Here is a 22,609-nt window from a genome sequence, read left to right as displayed (position 1 = left end):
CGGGCGCGGGGCCGGGGTCCCGGGAGGACCTCCCTGGGGCCGGGGTCCCGGGAGGACCGCATTCGGGGCCGGGGTCCCGGGAGGACCACCCTCCGGGCGCGGGGCCGGGGTCCCGGGAGGACCTCCCTGGGGCCGGGGTCCCGGGAGGCCGGCCGGCCGGCGGGCGGGCCGGAAGCGCGCACTCACCGAGCAGCCGGCGCACCTCGTCCTCGCTCAGGTAGAGGCTCACGCTGGGCCCGGCGGGCGCGGCGGGCAGCGCGGGGGGCCGCGGGGCGGGCGCGGCGGCGACGCGGGGCGCGGGCAGCAGCGACAGCAGCGCGAGCAGCAGCAGCGGCGGCGGCGGCGGCGGCGGGCCGCTCAGGCCGCGGGCCCCGGGGGGCGGGAGGAGGCGGCGGCCCCGGCCCCGCATGGCCGCCGCCGCCGCCGCCCGGCCGCCGCCGCCCACCCCCGGCCCCGAGCCGCTCACAGCCCCGAGCCGGGGGCGGCCGCCCCGCTCATGGCGCCGCCGGCCCGTGGCAGCCAGCCGCCGCTTCAGAGCGCCCGAGCGCGCCGCCGCCCGCTCGGCGGCAGCGTCCACGGCGGGGGGCTGCCCGCGGACGCGCGCACGTGCGCGCCGCCGGCCCGGGAGCGCGCGCGCATGCGCAGTGGGCGCCGGGCGCCGGGCGCCGGCCGCGGCGCTGGGGTTTAAAGGGCCCGGGCCGGGCTGGTGGCTCAGGTTGCGAAGCCCCGCGTTTGGATTTTGTGGTTTGTTGAGCGAGAGAGTGCGGATAGATAGAAATCACCCTTAGCCCGGCGTCCGAGGGCAGCCTCCGCATAGCTCACTGGAGTGAACTTACTTTTAGGTGTTTGGGGGTTTTGTTTTTGGTTTTCGTATTGAGAATTAAACCCAGAGTCGTTCTATCTCCAAGTTACACCCCTAGCCCCTTTTTGTTTATTTATTTATTCTTTTTTTTTTTTTTTTTGCAGTACTAGGGATTGAATTCAGGGGCGTTTTAACTCTGAGATACATCCTGCCCCCCAACCCAACTTTTTTATTCTTTGTTTTGAAAGTGTCCCACTAAGTTGCAGAGGACCCCACTAAGTAGCAGAGGCTGGCCCCGAACCTGCGATTCTCTTGTCTCCCAAGTACTGGGATCACAAGCGTGCACCACCATGCGGGGCTTTTATTTTTTATTTTGAAACAGGGTCTTGCTAAGTTGCTGAGACTGGCCTCCAACCTGTGGTCCTCTGGTCTCAGTGGCCCAAATACTGGGATTACAAGCACGCACCACCACACCGGGCCTCAAGTATTTATTTATTTGTGCGGGTGTGTGAGAGATAGTGGGGATGGAAACCAAGGGGCTTTCCACCTCCGACCTACACCCAGCCTTAATTTATTCTTTCATTTTGAGACAGGGTCTCACTAAGTTGCAGACAGCCTCACTAAATTGCTGTGGCTGGCCGCAATCCTGGGATCCTTCTGTCTCAGCCTTTCAAGTACTGGGATTACACGCATGCACCACCACACCTGGCCTCAGATTTTTATTTCTTATATTTGTTTGCATCGTTACAGTCAAGCTGCATCTGAGGTTGTTAACCTGTGGTCTATACCAGGTTTCAACAGTCCCTGGCAAAAATATTAGTGTGCAAAAGTGTGTGTCTCTGCATGTGCTAGTGTCTGCGTGCATCTCTCTGTGTTTGTATGTGTGTCTGTGCTGAAGCACACAGAAGTGGCATGTATACTTGGTCATTAGTTCCAGGGAGTTACACACCAAAAGGTTAAGAATTGGCAGTATGCTTGCCTGTCATCCCAGCTACTGGGAAGGCTGAGGCAATGGTAAATTTGAGGTCAGCCCGGGCACACCCTGTCTCAAAATAAACTTTAAAGGGGCTGGAGATGTGGCTCAGGGACAGAGTACAAGGCCCGGGGTTCAATCCCCAGTACTGCCACCAAAAAAAAAAAAAAAAAAAAAAAATCAAATGCACCTCTGAGCCCTAGGTGAAATATTTTTGCAAGCCCCCCACCATAGCCGTCAAAGTCACTGCTGGCGTCAGTCACTTGGGGAAGCTCTCAGGAGTCCCTGCCCAGGCTCCTGGTCCTGCCTGCCAGCAGGTCAGACCCTAGGGCCCCCACCTTGCCTTGGGGGAGCAGCTGCTCCCAGGCAGAGCCCAGCTGCAGCTCACAGTTGCCCTGTCCACAAGGAGGCCCTGGAAGGTAGCTATTTTTATAGCTATCTCTTGGGGAAGGGAAAGGAAGGCTAATGAGGAGGGAAGTCTTGAAACTCGACTTTCTCCTTCTAATGAGAGGGGTGGATTCCACTGGGAGATAAACAGGCCTCGGTTATGTGCCAAGCTTCAGCTCCCCAGCACAGAGCATAGCTTGCGTGGTCCGACCACACAAGGCCAGGAGGAGGTCAAGGGTCAAAGAAGTGTGTTGTCCGAGAAGGATAAAAGATGCCAAAGACAATAAAAACCACTTCTCTGCTGCTTCTGCTGCTGCTACCCAGGAAGGACAGAGTTCTGCCGGGACAGACTTGAGGCTGGGTATCCGCTGTGTGGACAGGGCTCTCCATTCAGACAGGAGGATCAAAGGGCAGTTGGTCCCTGCATTCTTGAACACTGCTACCAGTCCCCAAATAAGGAAACTCTTGTCTTGTAAAGATTCTTGATGCCCCTAAATCTTATGGCCAGTAACTTGTGTGTGTGTGTGTACTGAGAATTGTACCCAGGGGCATTCTACCTCTGAGATACACACAGACCCCGCCTCATCCTCGCCCCCTGTTTTTGAAACTGAGTCTCATTGAGTTGCTGATGCTGGCCTCAAACCTGTGACCCTCCCCTCCCAGGCTCCCTAGCAGGAGGATGACAGGAGTGCCACCTGGCCCAGTTGGCCAGTGACTTCCTGAGGAATCCTGTGATACTGACAGCACACAGCTGTCAGTCAGGCCTGGCTAGGTCCTGGCACTTATTCATCATGAGGCCTTGGGAAAATTACTTAGTCTCCAAGCCTTGGTTTTCTCATTCATAAAACAAGGGTGCTAATACCTGGCTTGCCGGGCTTTTACAGGATGTAATTGGGGAGGCTATAAATAAAACACCTGGGCAGGCACTGGGTGGGTATCTCACCTGTTATTATTGTTGCCATTATAATGAAACCCTTCCCTTTAATGACCACTTCCTGAGAAAGTTAGCTGCTTCACCCATTACCTCCAAACAGCTCAAAAACCAAGGATTCCAAGAGCTTCATTTGCGAACACCACGCCTGGCGTGGGGTCTGAGCTCAGTGCCCCGTCGTGCCCTGCGTCATGATAGGCACCGGGCACACGGGAGCAAGCCAGGGCCTTCCGTGGAGGATGTGTGACAAACAGGTCTTCACTGCACCTTTTCATCAGTGTTGTATAGGAAAGGTCAGTTGTTGTGTGTGTGTGTGTGTGTGTTACTAGGGATTGAACCCCGGAGCATTCTACCGCTGAGCTAAACCCCCAGCCCTATTTTATTTCCATTTTGAAACAAGGTGGTCTTGCTAGATTGATGACAGTCTCACTACTTTGCGGAGGGTGTCCTCGAACTTGCGTTCCTCCTATCTCAGCCTCCCAAGTACGGGATGACAGATGTGAACCGCCATGCCTTCTCCCTTCCTCCTCCAGCCTGTGCCCTGCACGGCAGCCCGAGAGCCGTGCTGCGTGCATCAGCCTGGGCCTGTCCCTCTCTGGCCTTCAGGCTGCTGACGGCTCTCCAGCTCATCTAAGACAAAAGGCAAGTTCTCACAAGCGATCCTCACCCCCCTCCTCCTCAGCCACCTATCTCCTGCTCTCTCCCTCTGCCTTAGCTGCACCCCGATGGCTTCCTTGCTGTTTTCCAGCAGGCCAGGTGCAGCCCGCCTGTGCCTGGAATGTTCCTCGCTCCGACATCCACGTGGCCTCACCTCTTGCCTCTTCACATCTGTGCTCCAGTGTTCACTTCTGAATAAGATTAAAATCCCAAACTTTCAGCCGGACGTGGTGGTGGCTGCAGGCTTATAAGCCCAGCTCTTGGGAGGCTGAGACAGGAGGATCACGAGTTTGCAGCCAGCCTCAACGACTTAGGCCCTCTGCAACTCAGTGAGACCCTGTTTCAAAATAAAGGATTAAAAGCTGGGCGTGATGTGCACGCTTGTAATCCCAGCATTCGAGAGTCAGAGACCAAAGGATCACTGTTCACGGACAGCCTCAGCTACTTAGTGAGGCCCTTTGCAACCCAGTAAAACCCTGATTCAAAAATAAAGAAAATAAAAAATAGGGTTGGGGGTATAGCTCGGAGGTAGAATGCTCCTGGGTTACATCCCCAGTACCACAAAAAAAATTAAAAATTAAAAAAATAAAGAATAAAAAATAGGGCCGGAGGTGTTAGTTAGCTCAGTGGTAGAATGCCCCTGGGTTCAATCCCCAATCCCCCAGTACCAAAAAATAAAAATAAAAATAGTGCTGGAGGTATAGTATAGTTTGGAGGTAGAATGGCCCTGGGTTCAATCCCTAGTCCCTTTTTTGTTTGTTTGTTTGGAACCCCTAGAGGCTTGGGGCATTCTACCTCCAAGCTACACCCCCAGCCCTATCTTATTCTTTACTTTTTGAAACAGGGACTCACTAAGTTGCAGGGGGCCTCGCAAATTGCTGAAGCTTGTCTGGAACCTGTGATCCTCCTGTCTCAGCCTCCGAAATACGGGGATTCAAGCATGTGCCCAGCCGGGCGTGGTGGCGCACGCTTGTAATCCCCGCGCTTGGGAGGCAGAGACAGGAGGATCGCGCAGGTTCGAAGCCAGCCGCGCTGGCTTAAGAGACCCTGTTTCCAAATAAAAATGTAAAAATAGGTCTGGGAGTGTAGCCCGGAGGTAGAAGGGCTTCCAGGAACCCCAGTACCACAAAATAAATAAATAAATAGACAAATAAATAAATAAATAAATAAAGCATGTGCCCAATTCCTAGTTCTGATAAGAAAATTTCTTTTCTTTTCTTTTTTTTTTTTTTTTTGCAAAACTTTCCATCGCTTTGACTACGTGCTGAGAGAAGGGTCCTGTTCCCAGCCTCTGCTCCTGCTTCTTCAGGGCACCCGTCTCTCTCACAAAGCTCTTCATCCTGCCAATCTCCAAAGATCCACTCCTGCCCCCTGCCAAGGTGTGGGTGGCAACTTTTGACATTTCCCAATAAGCCTCGGTGTGAAAGTGCCGGGAAGCCCTGACCTCAGCCTCCTGAGGGTTATTTTTTTTCTTTTCTTTTCTTTTTTGGTCTGGAGGCAACGAAGCCCACAGCCGTGACCACACTCCACATGTGGCCCCGCTCTTGGCTTGGCTAGCCACAGTGGTTGACCTTATTCTTTTCCAGAAGCTACCATCAGCAGAACGTGTTACTTCACTCATCCCAAAAAAGGCCAGACTTGGGCTGGAAACCAGAGGGTGGGTGGGCACTGGGCAGGCCACTCAGAGGCCACGCGGGGCAAGGCCATCCTACGGCCCGAAGGACCAGGCTCCCACGCATGCGCTCTGACGCAGGCTCCTGGATCCACTGGCTGGTGCCCTTGGTGACAAATCCCTACCCCAGAAAGGACTGCACCCGCTCCCCTGGGGAGGGGCAGGGTGGCTCTCAGTTCTGGAAACAACGCCTTCCTGAGCAAAGAGCCTGTGTGTGTCTGTGTGTGTGTGTGTGTGTGTGTGTGTGTGTGTGTGGTACTAGGGATGGGACCCAGGGGCATTCGACCTCCAAGCTACACCCCCAGATCTATTTTTGATTCTTTATTTGGAAACAGGGTCTCACTGAGCTGTAAAGGCCTCACTAAGTAGCTGAGGCTGTCTGCGAACTCGGGTCCTCCTGTCTCAGCCTCCCTGCAAAGAGCATTTGAGAATGCCACTCTCTCTGCAAACTGTCTCCCTACACAAATAGTAGACTGACCCATCTGCTTTGTAAAAGAGACAGCAATGGAGTAATATATGAACATCCCCTCCGCACACCTCTTCTCTCCGCCCCACCACCCAATTCTCATAGCCCCTTAGGCATTAACTTACATAAGTGCTCAGATACACAACTGTTTGTGTATGCGGTTTATCCAGTTTTAAGAAATGGAATAGAGCCGGGCATGGTGGCGCACGCTCGTAATCCCAACATTGGGGAGGCTGAGACAAGAGGATTGTGGTTCGAGGACAGCCTCAGCTACTTAGTGAGGCCCTTTGCAACTCAGCGAGACCCTGTTTCAAAATAAAGAATAAAAAAATAAGGCTGGAAGAGCCGGGCATGGTAACGCACGCTTGTAATCCCCGCGCTTGGGAACAAGAGGATCACACAGTTCGAAGCCAGCCTCAGCTACTTAGTGAGGCTCTCAGCATCTTAGTGAGACCCTGTTTCCAAGTAAAATAGAAAATAGGTCTGGGAGTATAGCCTGGAGGCAGAAAGCCTCTGTGTTTAGTTCAGTTGTTTGTATTTTGTTTTTTGTTTTTTGGCTTTTTTTGCGGGTCTGGGGATGGAACCCAGGGGAATTCAACCTCCGAGCTACACACCCTGCCCTATTTTTTTATTCTTTATTTTGAAACAGGGTCTCACTGAGTTGCAGAGGGCTTCACTAAGTAGCTGAGGCTGTCCGCGAACCTCGATCCTCTGGTCTCAGGCTCCCGAATGCTGGGATTACAAGCGTGCGCCACCATGCCCGGCTTGTTTGTATTCTTACTGACCTGTAGATATTTTCTTTCACTGTATCCCTTGTCCTTCAACTTTGTTTTCTATTTCGCTTAATTTAAATTGCAGGTTTCTATTTTAGATAACTTTGACAGTCTTTTCCTTTCTGGTCACTGCCTATTGTGTCCTGCGTATGAAGGACCTCACAATTAAAATTTTTTGTACTTTCTGATGCTTTTGTACTGTTCTCCTTTTGGGGGAAAAAAATCAGTTCCCTAATCCCTCCGGAATTTCTGTTAATGTATGGCATATGACACAATTTTATTTTTTCCAGATGGGAAGCCATTCACCCCAAACACTGTTGATTGTATTTATTGAATAGTCGGCTCTTAGGAGCTGTACAGAACTTCAAGTAAAATAGGAGCTTTGATCCCCCTCCTTTCTCACGCACCTCCAGTGTGGAAATCACCTGGGTCCCCACTGACCCGTACAGCAGTCGCCAGCCACGTGGGCTACAGCCAGGAGGAGCCCACATGCACCATTAAGCGTAAAACCACGCCAGCTTTTGAAGAATGACAAATATCTCGCAGCCAGGCGTGGTGGCGCACACTTGTAATCCCAGTACTCGGGAGGCTGAGACAGGAGGATCGCAGGTTCTCAGCCAGCCTCAGCTACTTAGTGAGGCCTTCTACGACTCAGTGAGACCTTGTTTCAAAATAAAGAATTAAGAAATTGGGTTGGGAGCATAGCTCAGAGATAGAATGTCCCTGGGTTTCATTCCCAGTACTGCAAAAAAAAAAATCTCACTAATATTTTTTTATTGGTTGCATATCAAAGTGATAGTATTTTAAATGCTTTGTGTTGAAATATTTTATTAAAATTAATTTCACTTGTTTTTTTACCCTTTTTTTAACTTAGCTTCTGGGAAGTGACATATAAGGCTAATACTACTTTTTCTGTTGCAGTGCCAATCTATACATAGTTCCAGTGTGTTTAGTATTTTACTTTAAAGGATGACATCTGAGCCGGGCATGGTGGCACACGCTGCAATCCCAGTACTCGGGAAGCTCAGACAAGAGGATTGCAGGTTCAAGGACAGCCTCAGCAAGTAGTAAGACTCTCATCAAGCTACTGAGGCACTGTTTCAAAATAAGGATAAAAAACAGGGCTGTCAGTATAGCTTGGAGGTAGAATGCCTCTGAGTTTAATCCGTAGAAGAAGGAAAGAAAGAAGGAAAGAAAGAGAAAAAAGAAAGGATTACATTTTTTCACAGCACTTTAAACAACTCATAAATTGCCTGAGCTACAAATAGGCATGTGGTCCTATGAGAAACCATGCCTTCACAGGTGACCTTCAACTCTTGCAAACAATGTTTTAGTACTGCAAAAAATAAAAAATAAAAACCACAACTATCAGAGTTGAGTTATTTAGCTCAAAAATCCAAATTTTCAGTCAGCCCAATGTGGAAAAGAAATTCTACAGAAATGATACATCTATTATCAAAGTAAATATACCAGCATTTATCAATTTTTTTCCCAGTACTGGGGATGGAACCCAGGGCCATTCTACTTCTGAGCTACACCTCCAGCTCTATTTTTTATTCTTTATTTTTGGGGTTTTTTTTTTTTTGGTGGTATTGGGGTTCCTGGAAGCCCTTCTACCTCGGGGCTACACTCCCAGACCTATTTTTACATTTTCATTTTGGAAACAGGGTCTCCTAAGCTAGCGCGCGGCTGGCTTCGAACCTGCGCGATCCTCCTGTCTCTGCCTCCCAAGCGCGGGGATTACAAGCGTGCGCCACCACGCCCAGCTATTCTTTATTTTTTGAAACAGGGTCTCACTGAGTTGCAAAGTGGCCTCACTAAGTAGCTGAGGCTGTCCGCGAACCTGCAATCCTCCTGTCTCAGCCTCCCAAATGCTGGCATTACAAGAGTGCGTCACCACGCCCAGCTTATCAGCATTTAAAAACATAAGAAATATTTCCACTCAGTGCCTTGGACTGAAAGCCTAAAATCTTGTCCGTCATCCTCTAATGGAGCTGGAGATTTTTTCAAAGTTGGAAGATTTATTAAAACTACACTGAGAACCGGGCATGGTGCCACACAGGAGGCTGAGACAGGAGGATCGCAGGTTCGAGACCAGCTTGGCAACTTAGCCAGACTGTGCTTCCAAATAAAAAATAAAATAGGGCTGGAGATGGAGCATGGAAGTCGAATGCCCCTGGGTTCAATCTCTAACACCACACACACACACATACCAAAAAAAATCCTCGGTAGGGCAATTTGGAAGATGGTATGATAGTTATAAAGGCAAGTACCCTTTGACACAGCAACTTAACACCTAAAAATGCACCTTACATATATACTTATGCATTTGCATAAAAATGTATATAATAAGTTATTTATTATGGCAGTGTTTGTTTACCAGAAGACTGGAAAACTTGGAGGCCTATCAGTTGGCGACTGTTTATTATTTATGGCATATAATGAGCATCTCATAAAAGATGGAGGTGTGTAGCTACCTGGACTCCGGGATGGGGATGTGAATGGGGGAGAGCCTCGGGGGGCCAAAGAGAAGAGATGTTGGGGGGCCGAAGGGGCCTGAGAATCCAAAGCGTGGGTATGACAGACATGAATTGTCCTCAGAGTCAGCCTTGTCCATACTTAGAATATTGGCTGTACCCATTTCTCAGGTTCCCTTGCAGTTCACTATGGCCTCACTCGTGGAGTGGGAGCGAAAGCGATGTCTGCATTTTCCGCTCCCCGTCGTATGTGTGTGGGGGAGGAGTATTGGGGTTTGAACCCAGGCACGTCCTTTTACCACGGACCTACACGCCACGCCTCCGCCACGCACGCTGGTTATTGAGCTGCTGCCCTCCCTGTCGGCCCCAAAGCAGCAGAGCCGGACGAGGACAGGGAGCTCCAAAATGGTGAGGGAAAGAAGCCTTTCCTCCTCATAAGTTGATTTTCCCAGGTGTTTTGTCACAGTGAGGGAGAGCTGACTCACACAGGATGGAAACTAACGCAGCCCATAGCACTTTCCATTATACACATACGCTGACGGTAGCTAAAAGACTGAGACTTTTTCATTTCTCCCCTTGTTCTTCCAGACGTGCCCAGCAGACACCTCACCGCTCAGTTAGCACTGGAAACGGTGTCTCGTCATTTTCTGCCGGAGGTAAGAGAGCTTTTGTTTGTTTGTTTGTTTGTTTGTGAGGTGGCCATCATTTTGTTGTTGTTGTTCATTGCTGAACATTTTACTGCGTGGGTTCTCAGGTTCTTTTTGTTGAAAAGCACGATTGAGCCGGGCGTGGTGGTGCACACTTGTAACCTCAGTACTTGGGAGGCGGAGACACAAGGGTCAGGGCTGGGGTGTAGCTCGGAGGTAGAATGCCCCCGGTTCAATCCCCAGCACCACAAAATTAAGTAATTAAGTAATTAATTAAAAATAGAGCTGTGGATGTAGCTCAGAGGTAGAATGACCCTAGGTTCAATCCTAAGTATCACACACACACACACACACACACACACACACACACGACTCATATTAACAGGAATGGTTCCAAAGATTTCTGGTTTCCTGAGTCGAGACAAAAAGGAAGGAAAGAAGGTAGGTTGTCTTTATTGAGATTTGTCTTTATTTGCATACCACACATTTTACCTTTTTTTTTTGTGGTGGTACTGAGGGTGGAATCCAGGTGCTTTTCTACCTCCAGACCTATTTTATACTTTTTTTTTTTTTGGTGGTACTGGGGATGGAACTCAGGGGCCTTCTACCTCCGGGCTACACTCCCAGACCTATTTTATATTTTTATTTGGAAACAGGGTGTCTTAAGCCAGCTGAGGCTGGCTTCAAACCTGCACGATCCTCCTGTCTCAGCCTCCCAAGCACGGGGGATTACAAGCATGCGCCACCACGCCCGGCTTTATACTTTATTTGGAATCAGGGTCTCACTAAGTTGCTGAGAGCCTCACTAAGTAGCTGAGGCTGGCTTCAAACCTGTGTGATCCTCCTGTCTCAGCCTCCCAAGCGCTGGGATTACAAGCGTGCGCCACCACACCGGGCTCAATTTACCTAATTAAAGTGAACAGTTCAATGGGCTTTAGTACATATATAGTGTTGTGCAACTAACATCACAGTCTGTGTGTGTGTGTGTGTGTGTGTGTGTGTGTGTATGTGTGTGTTACCCAGGGCATTTTCCTTCTGAGCTACACTGCCAGCCCTGTTTTTATTTTTATTTTTTAAACAGAGTCCCACTAAGGTTAATGAGAGTTTCACTACTTGCTGAGGTTGTCCTCAAACCTGTTATCCTCCTGTCTAAGCCTCTGAAGTACTGGGATTGCAGGTAACTCAGAGGTAGAATGCCCCTGGTTTAATCCCCAGTACCACAAAAATGCATAAATTAATTAATTAAAAAGACAGCTGTGAATGTAGCTCAGAAGGAAAATACCCCAGGTTTAATCCCCCATACCACACACACACACACACACACACACACACACACACACACTTGTCCACTTTAATTAGGTAAATTGTGATATGCAAATTATATCTCAATAAAGACCTACCTTCTTTCCTTCCTTTTTGTCTCAACTCAGGAGGCCAGAAATCTTTGGAAACATTCCTGTTTCTATAAAGAATTTTTTTTTTTGTAATCCCAAGTACTGGGATTACAGGAGTGCACCACCATGCCCAGCTCACAGTCAGTTTTAGAAGAGGTAGAATTTCTTGGAATTCTTTAGCGGAAGTATGTGACCCATCCACCTCTCCGAAACATGGTAGTTTTTCTGTCTCTATCCAGATTCTGAAGGCTCACTCCATACTATCTCTGATGAGTTTGTCAGATTTAGAAATCTGTTGAGGCTAAGTTAATTGTCTAGCATGTGATCCAGTTCTCATATGGACTTCACATGAAGCTGGGCATGGCGGCACATGCCTGCAATCCCAGTACTTGACAAACCCACACAAGAAGATCCTAGGTTAGAGGCAGCCTCAGCAACCTAGGGAGACCCTGTTTCAAAACATAATTTAAAAAGATCTGAGAGTGTACCTCAGAGGTAGAATGTACCTAGGTTCAATCCCAGTACCATAAAAGAAAAAAGGAAAGAAACAAAAGAGAAACAAAAAAAGATTTCACATGTAAAGAATATGTGTTCTACAAGTGTTGAAAGCAATGTTCTGTGTCATGTACATTCTATCAACCCATCTACTTTTTTATTGTGCTGATCAAATGTTCTTTGTTTTTGTTGATGTGTTCTTACTGGATCTGTAACTGTGAGAACTGTGTCAGATTTTTCCCTATGATAATAACTTATGTATCTATTTCTACTCCTGAGGAAACGATTGGATCATGCTCCCTATAATTGCACGTGATGATTGACATTGTTGATGTCAAGTTCAAGTGCACAACATGTTGCGTCCTGTGCTCTGCTGTACGATATTTCCAAGGTACCTGTCTCAGTCAGTATTCTCCCTGCTGGAATCTAAAACAACTGACCACATAACTTACAGGAAGAGAGATTTATTTGCTCCCAATTTTTGGAGATTTCAGAGGTTCAGTCCATGTTAGGCTGGGTCTGCAGAGTTCAGGGCATGGCAGCAGGAAGAGGAGAAAGGGCGAGAACAAGAGCTCTGCTCTCTCATCATAGAGGCTAGAAGAGACAGAGAGGACCCCTCCTTAAAAGCCAAGCCCCATTTCCAGCACTGCTACCTTGTTTTTATGAGGGCTAGGGGTCCATTCTAAATCAAATCCATTGCAGTAAACCCAAAGCTGTGCTAAGGTAGGGATTATAAGGGTCTAATTTTCTTTCTTTCTTTCTTTTTTTCTGATACTGGGGATTGAACCCAGAGACATTTTACCTCCAATCTACACCCCAGCCCTGTTTTTTTTTTTTTTTTTTTTAAAACAGGGTTTCACTGAGTTGCAAAGGGCTTCGCTAAGTAGCTGAGGCTTGCCACGAACTGCAATCCTCCTGTCTCAGCCTCCCGAATGCTGGGATTACAAGCGTGCGCCACCACGCCCAGTTCTAAAAGAGTATTATTTTCAACCATGTGCTGCATGGTTTTTCCACGCCCAAAGAGAAGGATGCTCTGTGGGAACTAGAGCCCCGCTGAAGCAGATTTCCTTTTGCTGGCTTCGTCAGTGTATGGATTCAGCTTGACATGACTGCAGCCATCTTGAATTGTCAGAGCCCTGATTGCCCCCAGAGTAACCCCATCTGCTTTTTCCTGCATGATTTCCCAGCAAATTAAAAATAGACAAAAAACATTGCACTGGAATGTGGAGTTTACAGCCCGACCCTAGCACCAGGAATGTGCCAGACTCTTTGATCTTAGCTTAAGATAAACCAGGTATAGTCTGGTTTGTATGAAGTGGCTTTTGGCTCAGCCAGTATAGACATCTCTCCTTCTCATCCAAGTGGTGAGGATCTACTTGGTCTTGCTGCTGCCCAGGACCATGCTTTTACCAGTAAGTTCCCAATAAATCGCACTCTATGGAATCCTGCACCTGTTTGCCTCTCTTTCTTTGGCCAAACAGCATCTTGAGGCCAGTTCTCATACGCTGGGAAACAGGGCCTCACTAAGTAGCTGAGGCTGGCCCCAAACCACAATCCTTCTGTCTCAGCCTCCCAGGTACTGGGATTAAAAGCGTAAGCCACCACGCCCGGCTTGTATCCTTCCATCCACCCTCCCTTCCTTCCTTCCATGTACATTATAGTCTCGTAATGGAAATCATGTTGATAGTGACATATATTCACTCAGCACTCGGTGCCCCCCCAACCCCCCAAAGGTATTCTTTAAGATCTGGACTCGCTCTTAGATTCTTTCTGCCAGATTCTGTTTTTTACCCCAAAGCCTTTCCTGTGGAGTTACTTCCTTTCCTCGTAAGAGTCTGCCTCCATGCAATTATATCAGAAAATAGATGAGGATTCCAAGGTTTCTCCCTTTCTGCAGAAAATACAATCTGAAGCTAGGCCTGGTGGCGCACACTTGTAATTCCAGTACTTGGGAGGCTGAGACAGCATATGTATATATATATATATATGGAATGATTAGTTTGCACAATAAAAAATAAAATAAAAGAATGGATAGCTGTTTTTATATAGGACTATAACTGAATCAGACTTATTATTTGACCACAATTAAAAAACCAGGGTCAGGCTGAGGCAGGAGAATTGTGCTTACGGCTAGCCTCGGCTACTTAGTGATGATGCCCTTTGGAATTCAGTGAGATGCTGCTTCAAAATAAAGAATAAAAAATAAGGCCGGGGATGTAGCTCAGAGGTAGAATATCCCTGAGTTCCATTCCCAGTACCGTAAAAGAGAGAGAGAAACAGACAGACAGGGGCAGAGCAGGAGAGAGCTAACTCACGAGAGAACATATTAGACCTCCCTCCCCTTTATATGAGAGCCCAACTCCCACCACAGCCCATGAGATGGTGGGGTGGTGCCCCCTCTAAGGCTTTCCTCAGTTTCTTCCACTTCTAGATGTGTTCCAACCCCCAGATCCCTGTTCATTTCCTCGGCAAAAGAGTTTAAGTATCTCTGTTTTATGTTCCCGACTGTTCACCGTCTGTGTCTACCAGGTGTTCTGCCAGACAAAGAGCCTCAGTCCTCAGGAGGAATGTCTGCTTTGGGGGAAACTACAGCTGCAGTCTGTGATGGTTTTAAATATTAGCTCCCCTCCCCTTCCTGCTACAATTATAATGACTACCAAAACATGCTCAGGAGACCCGGGACACAGTGCTCGCATGTGGTGGAGGGGATCCTTTGGGGTGAATACTTAGAGGGTGCACGGGAGAAGTAATGGCGAGAGCGAGGCTGGGGGACCGGGCAGTTGACTTTCCCTTTAGTGTAGGTGAGCAAAAATGAAAACAGACGGCAGGGAGGACGGAAAGACGGGGCTTGTATGAGACGTGTGTGGAATGTGATCGGCAGATTTGATGATAGCGGGAGTAATGTCTGGGGTAAGGGGCGTGCTGGGAAAGGCCCGACCAAGTATTTTCATCTGGGAACAAGTGATGCCATTGGCATCATTCTAATGGATATAAAATAATGGCAATATTGGGAGACGGGGTGTTTAGAGATTGAACCCAGGGCCTCGCACATGCTAAGCATGCATTCTAACACTGACCTACACTCTAGTCCCAATAATAGCAACATTAGTACTAACTCTCACACATGCATAAACTGTTACTAATAATCATTAGGACTGTCTGCTGAGCATGGACAATGTGTCAGACAGTCTCTGGAGTGGTGTGTGTGTGTGTGTGTGTGTGTGTGTGTGTGTGTGTGTGTGTTTTCACACATGCCCAAGTGTGGTATTGGAGGTTGAATCCAGGGGCATTCTACCTTTACAGTCAGGTGTACTGGTGCATGCCTATAATCCCAGTACTTGGGAGGCTAAAACAGGAGGATTGCAGGTTTGAGGACCATCTCGGCAAGTAGTGAGACTCTCATCAACCTATCAAGACCCTGTTTTAAAATAAAAATAAATAGGGCTGGAGGGTTCAGCTCAGAGGTAGAATGCTCCTGAGTTCAATCCACAGTACAACACACACACACACACACACACACACACACACACACACATACACACACGTCTCACTAAGTTGCTGAACCCGAGATCCTCCTGTCTCAGCCTCCCAACTACTGGGATTACAGGTGTGGGTCACCACTTCCGGCAGCATAAATGTCTCTAATATATGTATTGAAATTTACCACTCTCACAAATGAAGTGTAAGAATCCAGCAAGCTCAGTAGCCGAATACCTTCAAAGCAGCCCGCAGCGTCTAGCCTCCCAGTGGTTCTGTGCCCCACGTGTACACTCGTACGTCAGGGGTCCATACTATCTACCCAACTAGACTGCGGGTTTTCCGTCGTCAGAATGTCAGTGCATCATCTGCCTCAGAGTGACTTTCTTTTTCATGGTACTTGTTGGAATACCCATAGATAAGCCAGGTGTGATGGCGCACGCTTGTAATCCCAGCATTCGGAAGGCTGAGGCAGGAGGATCACGGTTTGCCGACAGCTCAGCTACTTAGTGAGGCCCTTTGCAACTCAGTGAGACCTGTTTCAAAATAAAGAATAAAAAAAATAGGGTTGGGGGTATAGCTCAGAGGTAGAATGCCCCTGGGTTCCATCCCCAGTAGCTCCCCCACCAAAAAAAAGTGCTGTTGGAGCCAGGGAGGCACGGCCAGTGGTGTGGGCCCAGCAAGATCCCTGACTTACACACGCTGGGTGCCGCAGCCTGTTGACAGTAGCCAAGACATGCGTTGAACCGGGACACTGGAAGTCCTCAAGCTCCAGGCGTGCTTTTTCCAGACACGGTTTTGAAACAGTTGAGGAATGTCTTAACTCTGGAATGTGTTCAATAAATTGCTGTGAAGTGAGGTATTTAGTTCCAGTTCTTTCAACTGGAGCCAAAGAGCTGTCAGCTTAGATCACAAGAAATCATAACATCAACAGCTCTCTGTCCTGGCAAGATTCGTCAAGCCCGGTGCTTTCCCTCTCAAATTCCTCCACATCTGTCTTCCTCTGTCTCCTTGCTCAGGTCCCCACACTGGCTTATCCCCTTTTACCACTGCAACCATCTCAACCACTCAGCGGCTGGGGGTTGACCGCTCTTCCGGGTCAGGAAGCAGTCTCATTGGTAGACAGTAGAGATGAAGAAATACGGTTCTTGCCTCTAAAAAGTGTGGTCATTAGCCTGTTCCTTGCCGTGACCCAGATGCCTGACAAGAACAACATAGAGAGGGAAAAGTTTATTGGGACTCATGGCTTCAGAGGTGCAGTTCATGGTTGGCTGGCTCCAAGACAGAAACACGGTGGCAGAGTATGGCGTGGAAAAGGGCCTCAACTCAGGGAGGCTGGAAGGAGAAAGAGAAAGAGAGAGAGAGAGAGAGAGAGAGAGAGAGAGAGAGAGAGAGAGAGAAAGAGAAAGAGGTAGGTAGTCAGGGGCATACATAGCCCCCAAGGCCACAAACCCTGTGACCTATGTCCGCCAGCCATGACACCCTCTTAGCCTTTCTGCATTGGAGATCAGACTTTCAATATATGCACGTTTGAGGGGACATTGTAAATCCACGCTGTAACTAGGAGCTCCCAGACCAAGTCCCCGGACTGAGGAACAGAAAGCGTGTGGCTTAGACTACCACGGCCCTCCCCGAATCTCCTTCCTCAGTAATAAAATTACTCTCTGTCAGCTCAGCTGGAACTCGTTTTCCAGTTATTCTTAATCCCTTAAACCAAGTTACCAATTCTTATCAGTACTGGCACTCTGGGTTAGCTAGAGCCTCTTCAGCGTCTGGCACACACTCTAAGTTTTGTCTTGGGGCTTGCTTTGGCACTGGGCATAAGAGCGTTCAGTGAGGTTCAGGGCTTAAAGCATTTGATCCTTGCAAGGAACAATTGAATGATAGCTCAAAGTCTTAAGTATGGGCTTTCTGTTGTTTGTAACAAACTCAACCTAAAACCTAGGGACTTAAGACAACAATTTTTAAAATTATTTTATTTTCTCTCTAATATGCAGAAGCTAGGGAGAAAAAGGTTCATAGGAAGAACTCTGGATGAAGAAGGAGAAACCATAGATGAGCAGATAAGGGGACCGAACTGAGGGGCCGGGAGGGGGAGAGGGAAACTCCCTAACGTGCATGATGGACGTTCACAACACATCAAAGCCAATCGCTAGGCCGAACATGAGCAGGAGGGAGGGGAAGGGGATGGGGGGAATTGGGGAAGGGCCAAAGAGTGATGTGTGCATGTCTTGTACTCCACTAAGACGTATGACTACAGTGCACCAATAAAAAAATTTTTTTTTTGTGGGTCTGGGGGTGGAACCCAGGGGCATTTGACCTCCAAGCTATACATACCCCCTGCCCTATATTTTATTCTTTATTTTGAAACAGGGTCTCACTAAGTTGTGGAGGGTTCGCTTAGTAGCTGAGGCTGTCCGCGAACCACAATCCCCTGGTCTCAGCCTCCCCAAGTGCTGGGATTACGAGCGTGCGCCACCACACCCGGCTCCTTCAACGATTATTAAGAACTTAATACTCGGTAGCTTGGGTTTAGGATTAGAAACCTAAACTAAAGTTTTTTACCTTTCAGAGCAGACAGTTCCCCCTGCTAAGACTAACTAAAAGTAAATAGAAGCCAGGCGTGGTGGCGCACACCTGTATACAATCCCAGCACTTGGGAGGCTGAGACAGGAGACAGGAGGATCAAAGGTTCAGGGCCAGCCTCAGCAACTTTAGTGAGATTCTGTTTCAAAATAATAAAATAGGGCTGGGTGGTGGTGCGCACTTGCAATCCAAGTACTTGGAGGCTGAGATAGGAGGGTCGCAGGTTCACAGCCAGCCTCAGCTACTTAGTGAGGCCCTCTGCAACTCAGTGAGATCCTGTTTCCAAATAAAGAATAAAAAATAGTGCTAGGGGTGTAGCAGAGGTACAGTGTCCCTGGATTCCATCCCCAGTACACTCCCCCTACACACACACACACACACACACACACACACACACACACACACACACAATTCAAATATTGACTAAATTTTTGGACTGAAAATGTTTGTAGCTTTTTTTTTTTTTCCATACTGGGGATGCAGCCCAGGAGCGTTTTACCTTTGAGTTATATCCTTAGCCCTTATTTTATTTTTCATTTTGAAACATGGTTTCCTTAAGTTGCTAAGGCTGGCCTCAAACCTGTGATCCTCCTGTGTCAGCCTCCCAAGTACTAGGATCATAGGCATGGGCCACCACACCCAGCCATAAGCCTTTATGTGAAAGAGATAGATAGATAGATAGATAGATAGATAGATAGATAGATAGAGAGAGAAAGGAACAAGCCACACAAGAAAAGAATGGCAAACTTGAGTAAATGGAAATTTAAAACTTTTGTACCACAAGAAAAACAATGAAAATAAAATAACGAGAATAAAGAAACAGAGAGACCAGAAAGGGGGCGGTGGAGCGCAGGCTCAAAGAGACAATTACCACAGACAGAAGACTAATGTCTTTGTCATATAAAGAGTTTACAAAGTTGGTTAAAGAAATTAAGACTAGAGTAGGTAAACCAACGTCTCTGCTCACACATCACTCGAGTGAAAACATTGGTAAGAACAAATATTACAGAAGATTAAAGCCTGTGCTATTCACAGAAATACAAATTAGAACAAGAAAAAAATAGCATTTTGGGGGGGTCTAGCACAATAACGGAATTTAAAGCAATAATTCCTAATTCTAGTACTTGCGCAAGGAACTAGTGTTACGGATATATAGCCGTTTTCCACCCTCTGGGTTTAGGATAGCAGTTTGTCGACTGGTCTTAAAAGCCATAAACAAGATTTTTTATGCTTGGATCCAGTTATACTACATCTGGGAATTTAGCCCAGGGAAATATTTTTTTATTTTTGTTGTATTTCACTTTATTTGATTTTGTGGTGCTGAGGATTGAGCCTAGGGGCATTCTACCTACAAGCTGCATCCCAGGCCCTATTTTATTTTCTTGAAATAGGACTCCCCCTAAATTGCTGAGATCCTCGCTAAGACCGGCCTCCAGCCCGTGGTCCTCCCGTCTCAGTCTCCCAAGTGTTGGGATTACAGGTGTGTGCCACCACGTCCAGCTCAGAAAAACAATTTAAATGAGGGATGACCTGTTTCTCGGTGAGCTGGGCATCGACGGTATCTCAGCGGGTTCCGGATGGCCTGGCCTTGGGTCCACAGTGCTCCTAGCAGGTTTCCAAATAAAAAATAAAAAAATAAGGCTGGGAGTATAGCTCAGAGATAGAATGTATGCCCCTGGGTTCAATCCTCAGTACTGCAAATAAATAAATAAATGGCTGGAAGTGTAGATTGAAGGTATAATGCCTCTAGATTTAATCCCCAGCACCACGCGTAAAATAAAGAAATCAATCACTCTTCCTGATGTTCGGGAAATTTGAATTTCAGATAAATAAACATATTTTTGGCATAGGTATATCCCATGTAATATTTGCGACCTGCTTATGCTGAAAATGATTCCTTCTCTATCTAAAATACAAACGTGCTTGAATGTCCCTGCACTTGGAGAATGTTCTATTCTTACTTTTTATTTTTATTTATTTTTGTGGTACTGGGGGTGGAACCCAGGGGCTTTTCTACCTCCGGGCTACACTCCCAGACCTATTTTATATGTTATTTGGAAACAGGGTCTCACTGAGTAGCTGAGGCTGGCTTCCGACCTGCGCGATCCTCCTGTCTCAGCCTCCCGAGCGCGGGGATTACAAGCGTGCGCCACCACGCCTGGCTTGGAAAATGTTTTAGGGCATAAAACCGAAGACAGGAACATTTGCTGGGCCATATTGCAATAAAAATAAGAGAGATGAAGATGGTACAGACCAGGGTGGTCGGTGGTAAGATGTAATTTAATTATGAATATGTAAAATCCATTGGGTACACACACACACACTCTCTCTCTCTCTCTCTCTCTCTCTCTCTCTCTCTCTCTCTCTCTCTCTCTCTGTTTCTCTTGTCCTTTATCTGAGCTACTTCATTTTGCCACCAAAAATAGAGGAAAAGAGATGGCCGCCCCTGGAGGACGTAGGTGGCCTTCTGGCCCAAGGGGAAGGATGTGGGTTTCACCACAAGTTTCACATTATTTTAGAGAAAGCATGGGAATAGAACTGACCACTCAAAGACACCATGGAGCCAAGGATCACATAGCAACACCCAAAAAAGCCCCCTCCTCCCAGCTCAGGGACAGGGTGGTCAGCCCCTGGGGGTGGCAGGAAGAGCCCAGTCTTCTCTTTGGCACCTTCTCCTTCAGCGGATGCCAGGCGCCTGCAGAGACCCATTGGCTGGAGGAGGAGTCGAAAGCCTGCTGGGGAATTGGTGACTTAGAACTCTTAAGTGTTCAGATCTTTTTTTTTTTTTTCTTTTTCTCAGTACTGGGGATGGAATCCAGGGACATTCTACCTCCGAGCTACATCCCCAGCCCTATTTTTTATTCACTCTTTTGAAACAGGGTCTCGCTAAGTGGCAGAGGGCCTCACTAAGTAGCCGAGGCTGGCCACGAACCTGCGATGCTCCTGTCTCAGCCTCCCAAGGACTGGGATTACAAGCGTGCGCCACCACGCCTGGCCAGATCTTTGTTTTGAGCCAATATGCTGGGAATTCTTGGAGGACAGGGTCAGCATCTTATTTATTGTTGGAGTTGAAGGGAGATAAGAACTTCAGATATGGTGTGTTAAGCCAGGCGTGGTGGCACACGCTTGTAATCCCAGCGCTTGGGAGGGTGAGACAGGAGGATCGCGCAGGTTCGAAGCCAGCCTCAGAGGTACAGAGCCCCTGAGTTTCATTCCCAGTACCACCACCACCACCATCATCATCATAGTAAATAAAATAATAAAAGGGGCTGGGGGTATAGCTCAGAGGTAAACTACCCCTGAATTCAGTCCCCAGTACTAAAAAACAAGGCTAAGTGGCTTAGGCCACACAAGGGTCCACCAGAGCTATTAAAGGTGTGAGAGCCGAGTGTCTCCCCACACGCATCGGCATAGAGTATTCGCAAGGCCCAGGACGCACAGAATCCCAGCGGGCCCGCCATGCCTCGGAGCTTAGCGAGAGCTGGTAGCGGCTCTGAACATCCTGAAAGTCTACGGGAAGGAGCCAGGGGAGGGAGGAGTTCAGCTCCAGGGGCTACATCTTCAGCCCGAGGAGGCTGTTCTGCAGGAAGAGAGCCCCCTATCGCTGAAAGGCAGCCAGAGCGTCCCCGCTGCTAGTAAGAGCCGTCCTCCCTCTGCACTTCTGCTGGGGAGGTGCACCTTGCAAGCCGCCACCTTATTCCACGGTGTTTTCGGTCAGATCTACCGGTCTCCCTGCTTCCCCTTCCCTCTCTCCATCCCCTAGTCCTGTAACCTTGGTTACCTGGCTCCCTTCTCAGGCCAAGCCTTTCATCCCCAGGAAGCCTCCCCGACACCCCACCTCACTGTCCCCACGTTGGGGCTCAGTGCAACCTGCATACAGCCAGCTCTGTGACACAAGCCCTTAAAGCTGTCACAGAAAATGGGCAATATTAACAGACCCACATACTTTATAGGATTTTTTTTTTTTTTTTTTTTTTTTTTTTTTTAGCAGTACTGGGGATGGAACCCAGGGACATTCTACCTCCGAGCTACACCCCCCAGCCCTGAAATTTTATTCTTTTTTTTTGGGGGGGGCAGGTCTGGGGATGGAACCCAGGGGCATTCGACCTCCAGGGTACACCCCCTGCCCTATTTTATATTCTTTGAGAAAGGATCTCACTAGGTTGCGGAGGGCCTCACTAAGTACCTGAGGCTGTCCACAAACCATGATCCTCAAGTCTCAGCCTCCCAAATGCTGGGATTACAAGCATGTGCCACCACGCCCGGCTGTTTTTTAATTCTTTATTTTGAAACAGGGTCTCGCTGAGTTGCAGAGGGCCTCACTAAGTAGCCGAGGCTGGCCTTGAACTTGCCATCCTCCTGTCTCAGCCTCCCAAGTACTGGGATTACAAGTATGCACCACCAGGCCAGCTAGGACTTTTTAAATTTAGGGTTTTTAAAATTGTGTGTGTGTGTGTGTGTGTGTGTATGTGTGTGTGTTACTGGGGATGGAACCCAGGGGCATTTCTACCTCCAAGTTATACCCCCAGCCCTATTTTTTAGTCTTTTTTTTTTTTAAACAAGATCTTACTGAATTGCAAAGGGCCTCACTAAGTAGCTGAGGCTGTTGGCAAACCACAATCCTCCCGTCTCCGCCTCTCTCTGCCTCCCGAATGCTGGGATTACAAGCATGTACCACATCGCCCGGCTTTTATTTTTATGTTGAAACAGAGTCTGGCTAGGTTGATGAGAGTTTTACTACTTACTGAGGCTGTTTTCATGAACCTGGGATCCTCCTGCTTCAGCCTCCCAAGAACTGGGATTACAAATATGCCCCACCACCCCCTGCTTCATCCAGCATCCCCCCACCCCTGGTACTGGGGTGGAACCCAG

At 48.2% G+C, this 22,609-nt stretch overlaps 2 protein-coding genes across 3 annotated transcripts in view; both read right to left on the bottom strand.

The window, feature by feature from the left end:
* RYK (receptor like tyrosine kinase) overlaps positions 1-370 on the bottom strand; it is a gene marked incomplete at its 3' end in the record, with an annotated part of 75,977 nt that extends 75,607 nt beyond the window's left edge. For both annotated transcript variants that reach the window (XM_080695707.1, XM_080695708.1), the window contains exon 1: positions 187-370. The remainder of the gene's footprint in view (positions 1-186) is intronic.
* The window catches only part of SLCO2A1 (solute carrier organic anion transporter family member 2A1), a gene marked incomplete at both ends in the record, with an annotated part of 349,518 nt that overhangs the window by 276,142 nt on the left and 50,767 nt on the right, over positions 1-22,609 (bottom strand). The window lies entirely within an intron of this gene.

This window comes from Muscardinus avellanarius, assembly GCF_963383645.1.
Source record: "Muscardinus avellanarius genome assembly, chromosome: 5".
NCBI classification, from domain to species: domain Eukaryota; kingdom Metazoa; phylum Chordata; class Mammalia; order Rodentia; family Gliridae; genus Muscardinus; species Muscardinus avellanarius.
Note: the sequence above shows the minus strand (reverse complement) of the source record. Positions and strands in the feature narration are given on the sequence as shown.